This window comes from Ruditapes philippinarum, unplaced genomic scaffold (genome assembly GCF_026571515.1).
Source record: "Ruditapes philippinarum isolate M1 unplaced genomic scaffold, ASM2657151v2 ctg7696_1_1_1_1, whole genome shotgun sequence".
In the NCBI taxonomy this organism is placed as follows: Eukaryota; Metazoa; Mollusca; class Bivalvia; order Venerida; family Veneridae; genus Ruditapes; species Ruditapes philippinarum.
In genome coordinates this window covers 31,233-44,948 of record NW_026864286.1, presented here as the reverse complement: position 1 = coordinate 44,948, position 13,716 = coordinate 31,233, and the positions used below count along the sequence as shown (strand labels likewise).

General features: G+C 32.1%; 1 long non-coding RNA gene across 1 annotated transcript; it reads left to right on the top strand.

The window, feature by feature from the left end:
* The first annotated feature begins 6,966 nt into the window (after positions 1–6,966).
* LOC132725064 (uncharacterized) lies at positions 6,967–8,951 on the top strand. The gene is made up of 2 exons (XR_009624998.1): positions 6,967–7,204; positions 8,652–8,951. It is a non-coding gene; the product is annotated as an uncharacterized LOC132725064 (long non-coding RNA).
* The last annotated feature ends 4,765 nt before the right edge of the window (positions 8,952–13,716 follow it).

Genomic DNA, 13,716 nt, shown 5'->3' with positions numbered 1-13,716 from the left:
AAGAATGATTGTTTTTGCTTGATATGAAGGAAAGTGTTGCACATAGACCCTTTACCAAGTGCTAGCCCGAGACCAAAGCAAATGCCGGAGTACAGGTGAAAAAAGTTCAAATTTCTTTGCATAATTGAGCGAAAAAGTATTTTAACATTTAGATAACCATACAGGGTATTATCTATACACAGCAAGACGTGTCATTGGAAACCAATAATTTTCTCAATATAGCTTTCCTTTTAAATACACCACAGAGAGATGAACAATGAAACCCGTCCACTTCATAAATGATGTTAAATAAATACAATAGTACATTTATACAGGTATGACATCGTTCATTACTGCATATAATGTGTGGCTGTATTAAACGAGATCTGTTTAAGCAAAAATAAAATGATAAGCTAGACACAATAAATAAGGAATTTAATAATTTTGCTCATTTCGTTAAGATTAAACTATAAACATTAGAAACATGGCATGTCACTTCATATTTTATATTGAAGATTTCTTATTGTTAATATCAATTTCAGTCAAATTCAATTCAAGAACGTAATTTATGTAAAGTTTATAATTGATTAAGGTCAGAAATCCTTAAGTATTCACTTCATGTTTTTGTATATTAAAGATTTTCGTATGTAGATTTTATATGAGATTTCAATATGACCGCCATTGAAATCCAAGAGCTTAACATTTCACAAGCAAACTCTAATCCTTACTCGGCACTAAGTAAGACCAATCACAGGTTTGTCCGTGACAGAACCGTTACAGACAACAATGATTCAACGTACTTAACGCCATGCACAATTACAAATCCGGATGTGTCTCAAGAATATATAAATATTGATGCTTAAGTTACTATTGTGAAGTTTGAAACTTTCATATTGTAAGGATCTAACATTCTAACATTATTCTGAAATGTACTAACAACAAAACTTATAATGAAATCCAAGTGACATGATGAAATCCTTTAGCTTAATAATTTGTTGACTTCTACAAGAGTAAGATTCACTTACCTGATTGATCTGAAGGAACACTGTATTGCCACTTATTGACTTTGCAATTTAAGCTGATAGAAATGTTAAACTTACCTTGTATATATAGCAGAAAACTGATTTTCTCTTTACATTTCTGTGTAGCAGACGTCGAATGACAGACATCTTTGAAACTCCCTCACCTAATATTTTATATTGAAGATTTCTTATTTCAGTCAAATTCAATTCAAGAACGTAATTTATGTAAAGTTTATGATTGATTAAGGTCAGAAATCCTTAAGTATTCACTTCATGTTTTTGTATATTAAAGATTTTCGTATGTAGATTTTATATGAGATTTCAATATGGCCGCCATTGAAATCCAAGATTTCAGATTCAGAAATCCGGCCGTCTGTCCATTGGAGGATTTCCGGATTTCTGTTGTTTCATTGGTGGATTTCAAACATCGAACCTTATAAAAGTCGGAATCCAACCAATGTTGTCACTTCGGTCTTGACCTCCAAGTAATGTAAATAAAGTTTTAAAACCGCAAAAGTTCAAATACAGTAAACATCTTACAAACGACATTGTTATCCAAACTTGTCAGTTGGTATGTATTTATATTCAGTATTACTAACTCACTAGACACTGTGGTTGCCGAAATACTTGTTATAAACTTAGAAAACTTTATAAGAATTGTGTTTATTTTCCCCATCCTGACATACGTTTACAATATCTTTTAATTAAAGACAATTTCGTACTGTAGCACACAAAATTTCATTTTGATTCGTACCTGTGCATCAAAAGACATTGATAAAATATATCCTTTACTAGAATAGAAAAATAACGTGTCGTCTATGTAGAATTGGATATTATTGAATAACTTTATTATGCAACTGAAAAATAAAAATTTGCATCTCGCCACATGTTTTTTTTTAAAGTGATCCCTCGGAAGCATTAATCACAACAAAATTACAAGAGAACTGCAGACTCGGTTTGATTGAGTCTGTATATGAGGGATACTGAATACATGCAACATCCCTCACGCCCCCTAGCACCGGCTTGAGCGGTACTCAATTTTTAACACTTCAAAGTGTTGGCATCAATGATCCCGAAGGACAAGACAATTTAAAAAACACTCCATTTAGTATCACAGAGTTCGCTCGCATTTATCCATTAGATGGCCCAGTTTTATTATTTTGAAAGAATAAATAAATATTTAATAAATGAAGCCAGTTAGTCGGAATATTATCAAAAAAGTGTTTGTTCTGTATCTTGAAATCCGTTTGGATTAGATAACATGATTTGCCATGTATACAACTTTGTCAGGTTTGGTAATACCCTATTTAAACAGATCATAGGAATTCCTATGGGTACTAATTGTGCACCCCTGGTCGCCGATTTGTTTTTGTACTGCTATGAAAGAGACTTTATGTTGAGTCTCTCTGAAGAGAAACAACAAGATGTTATAGTCGCATTTAATAATACTTCCAGATACCTTGATGATATTTTTAATTTAGATAATCCTTATTTTGATCAAATGGTGTCTGACATTTATCCGCATGAACTACAACTTAATAAAACGAACTCTTGAAATTTTAGTACATCATTTTTGGATCTTCATATTACTATCAACAACAATTCTATTCACACGAAAATTTATGATAAAAGAGATGACTTTGACTTTTGTATAGTTAATTATCCACATTTGGATGGAGACGTACCCCATGCAACATCCTACGGGGTTTATGTTTCTCAGTTAATTAGATTCGCTAGAGCTTGTAACAACGTTAAGGATTTCAACGAGCGGAATATTTTTATTACCAGCAAGCTTCTAAAACAGGGCTACCGCTATCATAAATTACGGAAATATTTTACTAAATTTTACAATCGTAACTTTGATTTAATTTCTAAATTCAATAGTGACTTAAAAACTCTTCTGCGACAAGGGATTAGCCAGCCTGGTTTTTATGGCGATGTGGTTTACAAACTTCGTAAGATTTTGGGTCATGGTAATTTTTCTGCTGTTTTTACTAAAATTATTAAACGTTTTATTAAAAGAGGTTATGACCCTACTATTTTAAGACATACTGCATGTTTAGTGTTCAACCCTTTTACAGTTGGACACTACGCTTTCCTCTTTTGATTGCATCTGACGGACCAAGTGGGAGACTCTATGATGGATAGTTCGTAAAGCCCTTTGGGACTGAATTGTCTTAATGTTCGTCTTCTGCCTTGCTTCGTCGGGCCCTTGTAGGTGATTTTCTTGTTGCTCTGTCTTCCTTTAGGACATTGAGTACTTTTGTTATGGTCATTGGGTTTACTTTTATATGTTTCTACATGATCATTTTAGTGTTTTACTTATTTAACCTTTTGTAACCATGACAACTGTTAGAATTTCACTTGGCGGGGATTCATTTTATTTACACTGTCTCGTTTATAGGAACATGGTGGGGCTAAGAGCGAGGTTTGGTGCACCATTAACCGGTTTAAACTCCCCAGCAGTCATTATTATGCTGCTGACCGTTCCAAGGCGGCGCCCCACTGTGTTCCTCAGATGTATGTCTATGTTGTTTCATACTGTTTTGGTGACACTTTTGCTTGTGTCCCTTGTTGTTTTCTCGTCTACGGTAAGTATCTTCCCCATTGCCTCTAGTTTTTATTTCTTTGATTAACCCCCCCCCTTCCCCCGGTCTCCTGTCCCCTTCCCCCTTGTGGGCCTATTATTATTTTCTTTGAATTCCTAATCAGTTACAAATTATTTATCATTTAATGATTAACGTGTCGTTGCCCTGTCCTTTTTGTGTTTGGGGTCCGCCTGGGCTCCTTGCCATTGGTTCTTGTTGTTGGGTCATATGGGGGTTGCGTTCATTGAACGCCGCCTTTCCTTGTTGATCTTGTTTTTCATATTTGTCTTCCCTTCGTGTTTTCGTATTTTCGCATTTTGAGGCATACGACATTGCGTTAATCAACCACCATACTGCTGCATGCATATATCACCGTAATTGTTCCTAATTATTAAAGTTGTTCATCAGGCATCGTATTGTAGAGATAATTATTCATTGAAATCTAATGCTCTGTCTAGAAGAGCGCAAAGAGCTGTCAACAATGATGATATTCAAGTGATTTTCTCCGTGGAATATAGACCATCTTTTAAAATAGTAGACCTATATTATAAGAAACTTACACTGGTTGCGAGTACAGACGGGAATATCCGGCTTTCGGGTAACTATTCAAGACGGTAACGAGGCTCTGACTGGTTGCGAGTACAGACGGGAATATCCGGCTTTCGGGTAACTGTTTAAGGCGGTAACTGACGAGTTATTTTATTCTTCTCTAACTGAAAATTATTTCAATTTCAAACAGTAAAGAACAATTGTCTATTTAAATAAAACAGTAATGTAATGTCCAATAAAATATTTAACTTTTAAAAAATAAACGACCACTTGACCTAATTATTACACGTCGCCATTTTATCCAGTGAACATTTACCAAAAGTAACACAAACAAATCAACAGCAAAATTATCGCTTATCGAACGATTGTCAGACTTTGAAAGACATATCAGTTTTGTTTAATTCATGTTTGGATGCTGTAAAGTGATGTTAAATTTTCCACCAGTGATTGTGTCTGAAAATAAGCTGAATACACAATTTCCAGGCAGTGAAACGAAGGCGGACTGGGTTCCATTATTATTAGTGATTGTGGAGTTCGTGCACAATGTAGCTTGAGAAGTGTGTGTGTGGAAACTGTTGCTGGTGGGGCAGCCAAAAGATTTGAAATTGATTTTTGCTGTGCATTTCATAAAGAACGGTAGTTATTTAGTGAGCTAGCATTTTTGTGGCCATTCACATGGACAGCATGGGTGTCAGGAATGTCACTTTCAATGAGCTTCTGACAAAGTTGTTTCCTGACTGAAGTGTTGGTAATATTTTTCCCAAATTGGATCTCTGGGAGATCTGCCTTCACTGCCATTGTTCGCAGCAGGTTGGATAATTTGTTGCGCTCTATGGGCCCACATAAAAACTATTGGTTGTAGCCAAGTTTCCAGTTTGTCACCACTGCCAGGTAGAAGTTGAACGGATGGTCATCTCCTGAAACAGAAAGTATTAATGATTATGTAAGTTAAAATTTAAATTTTTTTAAAAGGTTTATATGTAAATTTTAAAAAGGTACTTTACAGTACTTAAATTTTGCAATAATAAATTAGTAGTTTTACTCCCCCCACTTGAAACAGGTAAGAGAGTGGGGACAAGGGTGCCTAAACCATTAGTATTTATACCGGTACAAGTCAACCCGGCCCCAAATTGGTCAAACCGGCCCAAACCAATGTTATTTCTGATCAACACGGCCCCATTTTTTTATTATTTATTTTGCTTTAAAATATAAACACTTATCAAGAAATAAAATAAAAATTAACAACAAAAGTTTTACGAATGTGACTGATTTACTATAGAACAAAGAATACGAAAATTCACCGGGCTGAGACCATAATCAGCGCAATTAATTTTACTGACACTTTTATGCCAGCTCATGTTTTTTTACTATTGTTCTACAGTTAATAATCTTAAATTAATAATAAATCATTTTTATTCCATCATACACAACAAAATTACTTAAATAGTTTTCTTTGAAAAATATATATTTTGGGGCCGCACTGACCAATTTTGGGGCCGCATTGACCAAACAAAATACTGTGGGGCCGGATTGACCAATTTTGGGGCCGGATTAATCAATTTTGAGGACGGGTTGACTTGGGGCCGTGTTAACTTGGGGCCAGGTTGACTGTAATTCGTTTATACTATATAACATTTTTCTACTCGTCCTGCATTGGGTTCTCTTTAATTGTACTTGTAATTACTCGCAGACAAGTTTGAAATTGAAATTACCAGGCAAAATTGGTAATTGTGTTCCATCGCAATGATAATTGAATGGTTTTGTTTTAAAAATAAATGCAGTGATATCAACTTTGTGGGTATACTGTATTATATGCTTAAAAAATGTACAAATTCTTTTTTTATCACCATTTTCAGACATGGTCCGTCCCCGAAATAGGGAATTTTACACATATTTCGATGAGATATGCAAAGAAAAATAATGTGTTACTTACAGTAAAACAAAACAAAATCAAATACTTGGTTCATTTAACCATATTTTAAATAATTTCAGTCATATAGACATAATTGAAATGAAAGGTAACAGTTTGCTACTGTATAGAATAGTGTAGTTTAATTGTCAGAAAATAACATTAATTTTTTAATATAACTTCGCATTTGAAAGACGATCTTTCTACATGCGTGATGTATTTTAAGATATTCAAATAAGTATGTTTACAGACTTACAGTATAAAACTTCCGAAAGTTGTATTAAAGTTCAAAGTTTAGGTTAAAATTATTCTAAGTTCAAATCATAGTCACTGCAGCTTAGAAAGGCTCCCATAGATTTTACTTCAAAAAGTAAATACTATAAAATAATTCACTTATTTACTAGAGCTGTCATCAATAGAAATGATACCAATGTATGGTCAATAAAGATTCGTTTTTTTTCTGTCAATTCATATTAGGTGGTATACATGTACATTTGAAATATACTGAACATTCAAGTGAATATATCAATTTGATATGCCATTATTAGCTGAATTTGAGTGAAACGCTTATCATTTTTGGGTTATTTTTCACAATAAAAATTACATTTCTGGAAGGGGAATGAGCTAAATATTTGCGTATTAGTTATTTGATAAGTACACATATCTTGGAATTTTTGTTAGTCCCTTCTTATCTCAAAACCTCAGTGGAGTCCCTTTAATGTATGCTTTTACCAAACTGGAAAAGGGAAATTCCACTGTTCAAATACAGTATGTGTATAAATTTGTTATGTAAACCAGTGTTCTTCCAAAATAATTTCAAATTTGAAACTATTTTGCTGAGCACTGCTCTTTTGACTGAACATGGGTCAATAGATAAATACATAAAAATACGTTTTATGATCCAAATAATTTTATACATTTTGTATTATATTAAAATACTCATAAAAACAGAATAAATTTGTTAAGATTTATTTTAAATATTTATTAGAACTGATCATTTGAATCAATGTTATGAACATATAGAATTACCAGAGAAATCATTAGGTCTCTTATCACTATATATTTTGTATGTTGTTACAGGACATCTGTCACACCCAGTAGCTTACATCCTGGGTCTCTGCTTGCGGATATTTGATAGTATTCATGTCTATAAGAAAGTAAGAGTAAATATTACTTTTTCGTTCTTTTTAGTATTAAGAAAACTAATATTTGCAAAAAAAGAACCAAACACCAGCTGATCGGTTAGAAATCTTTATAACATATTTTGTAATAGAAGGAGAAACAATGGTTATTGTGCTTGCCTATATTCTGTTCCTTCACCTCTTATGCCAAAGTGCAAGTCCACAGTGTATTTATTAGTGAATATGGACAGTGATTCCCAAATTGTCCCGTCTCATACAGTCTTTCAAGTTCATCATCACTTAATGAGTCGGCAGCATTATCTTTGTTACCTTTCCCTTTCCTTTTTCAAGTCTTTTCCCTTACTTCTTATAGTTTCCATTGTCAGTAGAAACTCTTTTCCCCTGACAACAGAAGTCCCATAATGATGTTATTGTAAATGTCTATAAGAAAAAGGTTATTTGATAAGATAATTAGGTAATTTTTGTTACTTATTTCTTTTTAACTCACCTATGCAATTTGATTTGGTCTACTACTAAAGCAGCAATTCATGCTAATTTTCATGGAAATTTTGAAAATGTGTTAAAATTATTAATTAGTGAAATAACCCTAAAGAAGCAATTTATACATTATCAATGGCACTTATAGCCCACGTAAATTACTAAAAAGACGACAAAATATGCAAAAATAGCCCTTACTGCATTAGTAGCACATGTAGAAATAAAGTTATAAATTCTGAAAAATCAGTCATTAATCACACATATTAACATGGAAATAATAACTTGAATCTTGAATATTTTTTACTTTTCTCAAATCTTAGTACATTCTTTTCAAGTTTGATTTTATTGAAATATTTTTGCTCATGAGGAAGCGTGTAGCTTAAATTAATAATCACATTAATTACATGCTCTATATTAAACTACACGTGTTAATTGTAATTGTAAATTGAAAATAGGGCAGATAGGTTGATTTGGATGATTACTACGCCAAGTTTTAATATGGGTCATTTGGGGTCAAAAGGAAGTCACACAGCTCAAATGTAGAAAAACTTTATCACTCAAAGCAACTGTTTAGTCTGAATGTCCTGGAAATTGGACAGAAAGGTTGTTTAGATGATTTCTTGCTCAAGTTTGAATATTGTTTATTTTGGCATAAAACAAAGTCGCACAGCCAAAATGAAAAACCTTGTTTACTTTTTACAGGCTACTGTCCTGATATACTAGTTATATATGTTGTTTAGGTTATTTCTAGGTCGAGTTTAAATATAACTCATCTGGTGTTAAAAACTAGGTCAAAAGGCTCAAGTATGGGAAAAACATTGCCATCACTTAACATGCAGCTAATTGTATATCTACATGTATGTACTACTCTAGAAGCTACTTCCTTGAAATTGGTTATAAATGGGTGATCTTGTTCAAATTCATACTATTTCAGGTGCAGATAACCATAAATGCACTTTTCATATTTTTCTTTTAATTTTTACAGCAGAAGAGCACAGCTTGTGGCGGAAATAAAGATACAATGTACCAACCTGTCAAGACTACCAATCATGCCTCTTATTGTGGTTGACTCATATTCGTCACCATTCTTCTGCCGGACTCTTATAATGAACTCCTGAAGATAATTATCTAATTCAGTTGGTGGAATTTGTTAAACTTGCCTGTTTTTACCTTTGGAACTAAGAAATGACTGCACTAGTGCAACATTAGAGCGAGTTTTCATTTCAGTTCTCTTATTCTTTTGCAAATCTCTAAATGACTTGGCATCAACATTAAGAGGTGCAAATCTATTTTCCTTGTCACATGGTAATTGAACAGGAAGATTCATACCGTTTGTTGGAGGTTTTTCATACGTTGAATTATTTTCTGGATAGAGAGGTTTACAGACAGATGAAATGTTAGTTGTAGGAATTACAGAATCTAATATTGGAATGTTTTCATATGAAATGGAAGAACATGCATTTGGTGTAGCTAACAGTGAAAAGTTTAGGAACTCTCAATCTCATCAAGGATATAACAATCATAAAGGTCTTGAAAGTCAAAATCTGGAATTCCTTTTACAAGTTCGTGTTTAGCAGCAGCTTTGATATCACCTGAGAAAAACATGTGAACTTTGTACATGCTTTAAGTTCCTAAAGGTTTAATTATGTCAATGATATTTCCTTTTTCCCCATTTGACCAAACTTGAACTGTGTCTCCAATATTGAAATATTTCATTGATGATGACATGTTTGTAAACATTCATTTGTTTGTAAACAATGAAACGCTACTGTTCCGGAAATGATGTTAAATAAGTAAACAATTATTATTTACTTTTAAGTAATTTATTTCGTTTTGAACTTTTATTGGAATAAAACAAGAAAACAAACAAATAATCATGTTTCTATTCTTTATTATTTAATATAAATATGTTCTTGTGTGTACGTGATATTTGCAATTGAAAGTAGTCCCGAAAGTAGTCTGAAATGACGTCATTTAAAGCACGAGACTTGTCTTACATGGGGGTGTAAGACAGGGTTTTCTAGCACCGGTGAAAACGGTAAATCTAAATGATTATTGAGATATAAAAATAGTTGTCTTGAAATTTGTATCTCCATAATTTGTGAATGAAATATATCATAACATTCAATATTAACAGCTAAATGAATATTCAAATTGAAATTCATAAACACTAGTGGACACATCTTTTCTGAAAAATAAAGAATTCCGGGAAAAGATTAGACAAATCGAAAGTCTTAAATCTGTCAAGCATCTTCGTTTGATCCTTGTTTACTTAATTTACTCCCCTGTCACTTAAGTTGATGATTGCTGGATTAAATTCTTTTCATTTCTAATAACTTTTAAAAGGAAACAATCACAAAACAATTTTCTTCTCAAATTGTAATGTTAAATGATATAATAAGTTATACTCTGACGCACTCTCGTTGCCAATTTAGGGTCCATCGCACTTTGGGGACCGACCCCAAAGTGCGTTACGCATTTTGGGGTCCAATTTTGACCACATAGTGCGTTAAACAGGTACATATGCATTTTGTTTACATCAGACAAACGACCGCACTTTGGGGTCATAAAATTCAATCAATAAAAATGAATTTTTATGATGTTTTAAATAAAATATTGTAGTCAAGGCCAATGGTAAACAAAAATCAAGGTATTAAATACTAGTAGACGCAAAGCAATTTGCACTGAATTATAGTAAAATCAATAGGGATTTTAAATGATCTTTATCAGTTAGTTAAGAACTAACATCAAATAAAGAATTTGTATCAATTAATAAGCTCTCACATTTTTTCCATTTACTTAAAAAAATGTACACCTTTCTCTAAATTCGTTGTTTTAGCTAATTGCATCATTTTCCCGTTTTTTATTTACTGATTTTATAGAAATATGATAGTCTTAGCATATACAAATCTTAATTAGAGATTTCAGTAAAAAATGTGCCTGATACAATGTTGAAAGGGCAATTTATTTAGCTTATCTAAATGTGATATTTAAGAATTTTGCGGCCTTAAGTAGTAGACCGTACAGGCAGTACTCAAAACTATCATTAACAATTTAAGTAGTCACACATTAAGAGCGGGACTTCATAATAATGTAAAGTTTTCACTGGGGGATCTAGAGGGGATGGTGGGGTTTCAATCACCCCGAGATTTTAAAAATAACGTTTTAAAGGTCCATTATGCTTTTATTCGTATTTCTTAAAAGCTTTTTAATTTTGGTGTATCTCTATAGTATCAAAAGAGTAACTCATTGGCCAATTACCTGAACCTGATATTTTCGTCTGTTCCTTCTTGGCAATGAGTACAGTTATAGTGAATTAGTATTTTATATGGATGTCAAATACTACAGTGTTTACATTTTGCTGCTTTTATTACACATTATTTCAAATTGATCGCTACTTTATTCAGGTAACAAGCATTTTATTTTTCTCTGATGTCATTATTTGAACATTATAAAGTTCATGTTTGCCCTTTCTAAAGAAATATATAAGATTTTTTATTAAAGAGCCTTTGCTGAACGGTTGTTAAGGAGCTTGCAAAAAAAAACTTAAGTTTGTTGATAAGCGTAATAATGTATTTGTAAAAATCAATATTTATAGTCCGATAGACACACTTGTTATTTCACCGGAACATTGTAATAGAGTATAATTATTGTTTTTTTTTTGGAAAAAAATATTGACTGCATTTTGTTTTATCCCCATCATGTTTAAAATGGTGCTCAATAAAGCACCAACAGTTATCAAGTAAATGACTGACACAGGACATTTTTCACAGCATCTTTTAATTTTAGAAATACATTCACAATTTATGTATTAGAGTACTTTGTTACATGGACCGTTATGTGAACACAATTTTTAGATATTTCAAGTGCTAAAATTAATGAAACTTTTAGCACTTTAGCATCTAAACAAAGTATCGGCCGCCATCTTGAACTCCACTTCAAGTATATCAATGTCGCAGATCTAAAATAAGTTATTACTCAGTATTTAAGCAGAGCTCAGTTGACATCTTCAGAACTCTGGAACCCAAAGTACGTTGATATGTAGCATATTATCGCACTTTGGGGTCAATTTCTCGATTTTGACCCCAAAGTGTATTGGACCCCAAAGTGCTATGCGAAGTGTAACGCACTTTGGGACCGACTCCAAAGTGCGTTGGAACCCAAAGTGCGGTGTTACATAGCCCTCTACGATCATCTCTTATATTATAAGGTAATAATATCATTTATGTCAGGTTCGGGAATTTAATTTTGAAGCAAGTTATTGGCAACTATGGGTATAAATTGTCCACCCTAACTCGGGTGTTGTAAAAAAACAACAATTATATCCCCAATATTTATGAACATAACACAATGTCACTATAATAAAATTTACTTATCTTATCTTACCTTATCTAACTCTCACACAATATGTTACCAATCATTTAATGGTACATCTTGATATTTAAATGACATCCTAATTATTAATACTCAATATTTTGATGAAATTGATGTTAATATATATATAACCAAGTGAGCTTACATCATTTTCCTCATAATTCTCGTTTCTGTCAATAACTTTAATATTGTTCTGATATAAGTTCTTATGATTTTGTTTATCAAATAGTTAATTACTGGCTATGGTTGATACGCCCCGTCCTTTACCCCTTGTACACTCCCATGCTGCATGTCTACACGCTTGTCTTGTGAGGCTGGATGCTGGTGGTGGCTGCATTTTATAAATGTCTGTCTCCCTTGTAAGATATATAATGAAATATTTGATACATTTGAATTCATGTTCTTCTTGGCCATACAAGTTACCATTTAAATGTTCTGCAAGATACACAATCAATATAAAACGGATATCTGAACTTTGTTACACAAGTCGTTATGTTTTGTTCGAACGTTTAAACGTATTTTATAATATTTGCTAATTTAGGCGTGGAAGCACATAATATCAATTTTATTGGTTTTGGATATTAATATCGTGAATTCTTAAAGTTGAAATTGTGAATTTGTACAGATGCAATAGAAAATTAAGGAAGTTAAACTATCCAAAACATTATTTTAGAACATCCGTATTCAAGTGTGTGTTTTGTTAACAAGTCAATAAACATGGAGTTTTCAGTTTATTTTAATATGATAGTGACATTTATTTCATTTTGGTGTGAGAATATTTTGTTTTACTTTTCCATGATAACATTCATTCGTAAAACATATATAAATGCATTAAACAACATATATTAAGTTTTTATTTTGTTAAACTTTAAAGCGTCAGACGGTTGTTATGAATCATATGTAACAATAAAACCTCACATAATCTAGAAATGACAATACTTAGAAAAGAAGTGTAATTTTATTTTGTTCTCTAGTTATATGTTATAGTAGATGGAAAAGTAAAACTTTAAGAAACACATAAGTAATTTAGTTTGAGGCGGAAGTACAAATTTAAATCACTTTTCTAAAAATCAAATGATAAATAACCGTCATTTCTTTACAGAATTCATATTTAATTTCACGAAGTTCTTTCTTAAATGGGCAGGGTAAATATAAGTAATTGCAGACATACTGCGAAAAATCATATTAAAGCACCATTACATTCCTAATGATGATTAAATATTGCCTTGCTATTTTAAAGAGAATAAAGCTTTTGAATTCCAAACAACTTGTAAGCGGTATAAACATAGGAAAATTCTGACAGTTTTCAGACTTATTCTTTGGTTTGTTTGTTTTATACATTGATATTTTATGTTGGTCGTAAAATATGACTAAGTTAATAACTTGATAAATAAGACATATTTAACATAGAGTCGACATTGTGTATTCGATTTGTTTAGTGGCCGCGGTAGTTTGAACTAATGCATGACGTGGCAAAATTTAAATGTTTTAATGGTACTTAAAAATATCATAAAGTTTTACAACATCAAAAATTTATATTTTTAGTCAGATAATGATGTACAGGTGAAGGCTAAGACTTGTTTAACAGAAGAACTGGCAAGCTGTAAGTGAATAGATAAAAACGGAAGCAATAAATAAAAAGGCTTTTTTGTTTAAAAAAAACAAACAAGTTTACC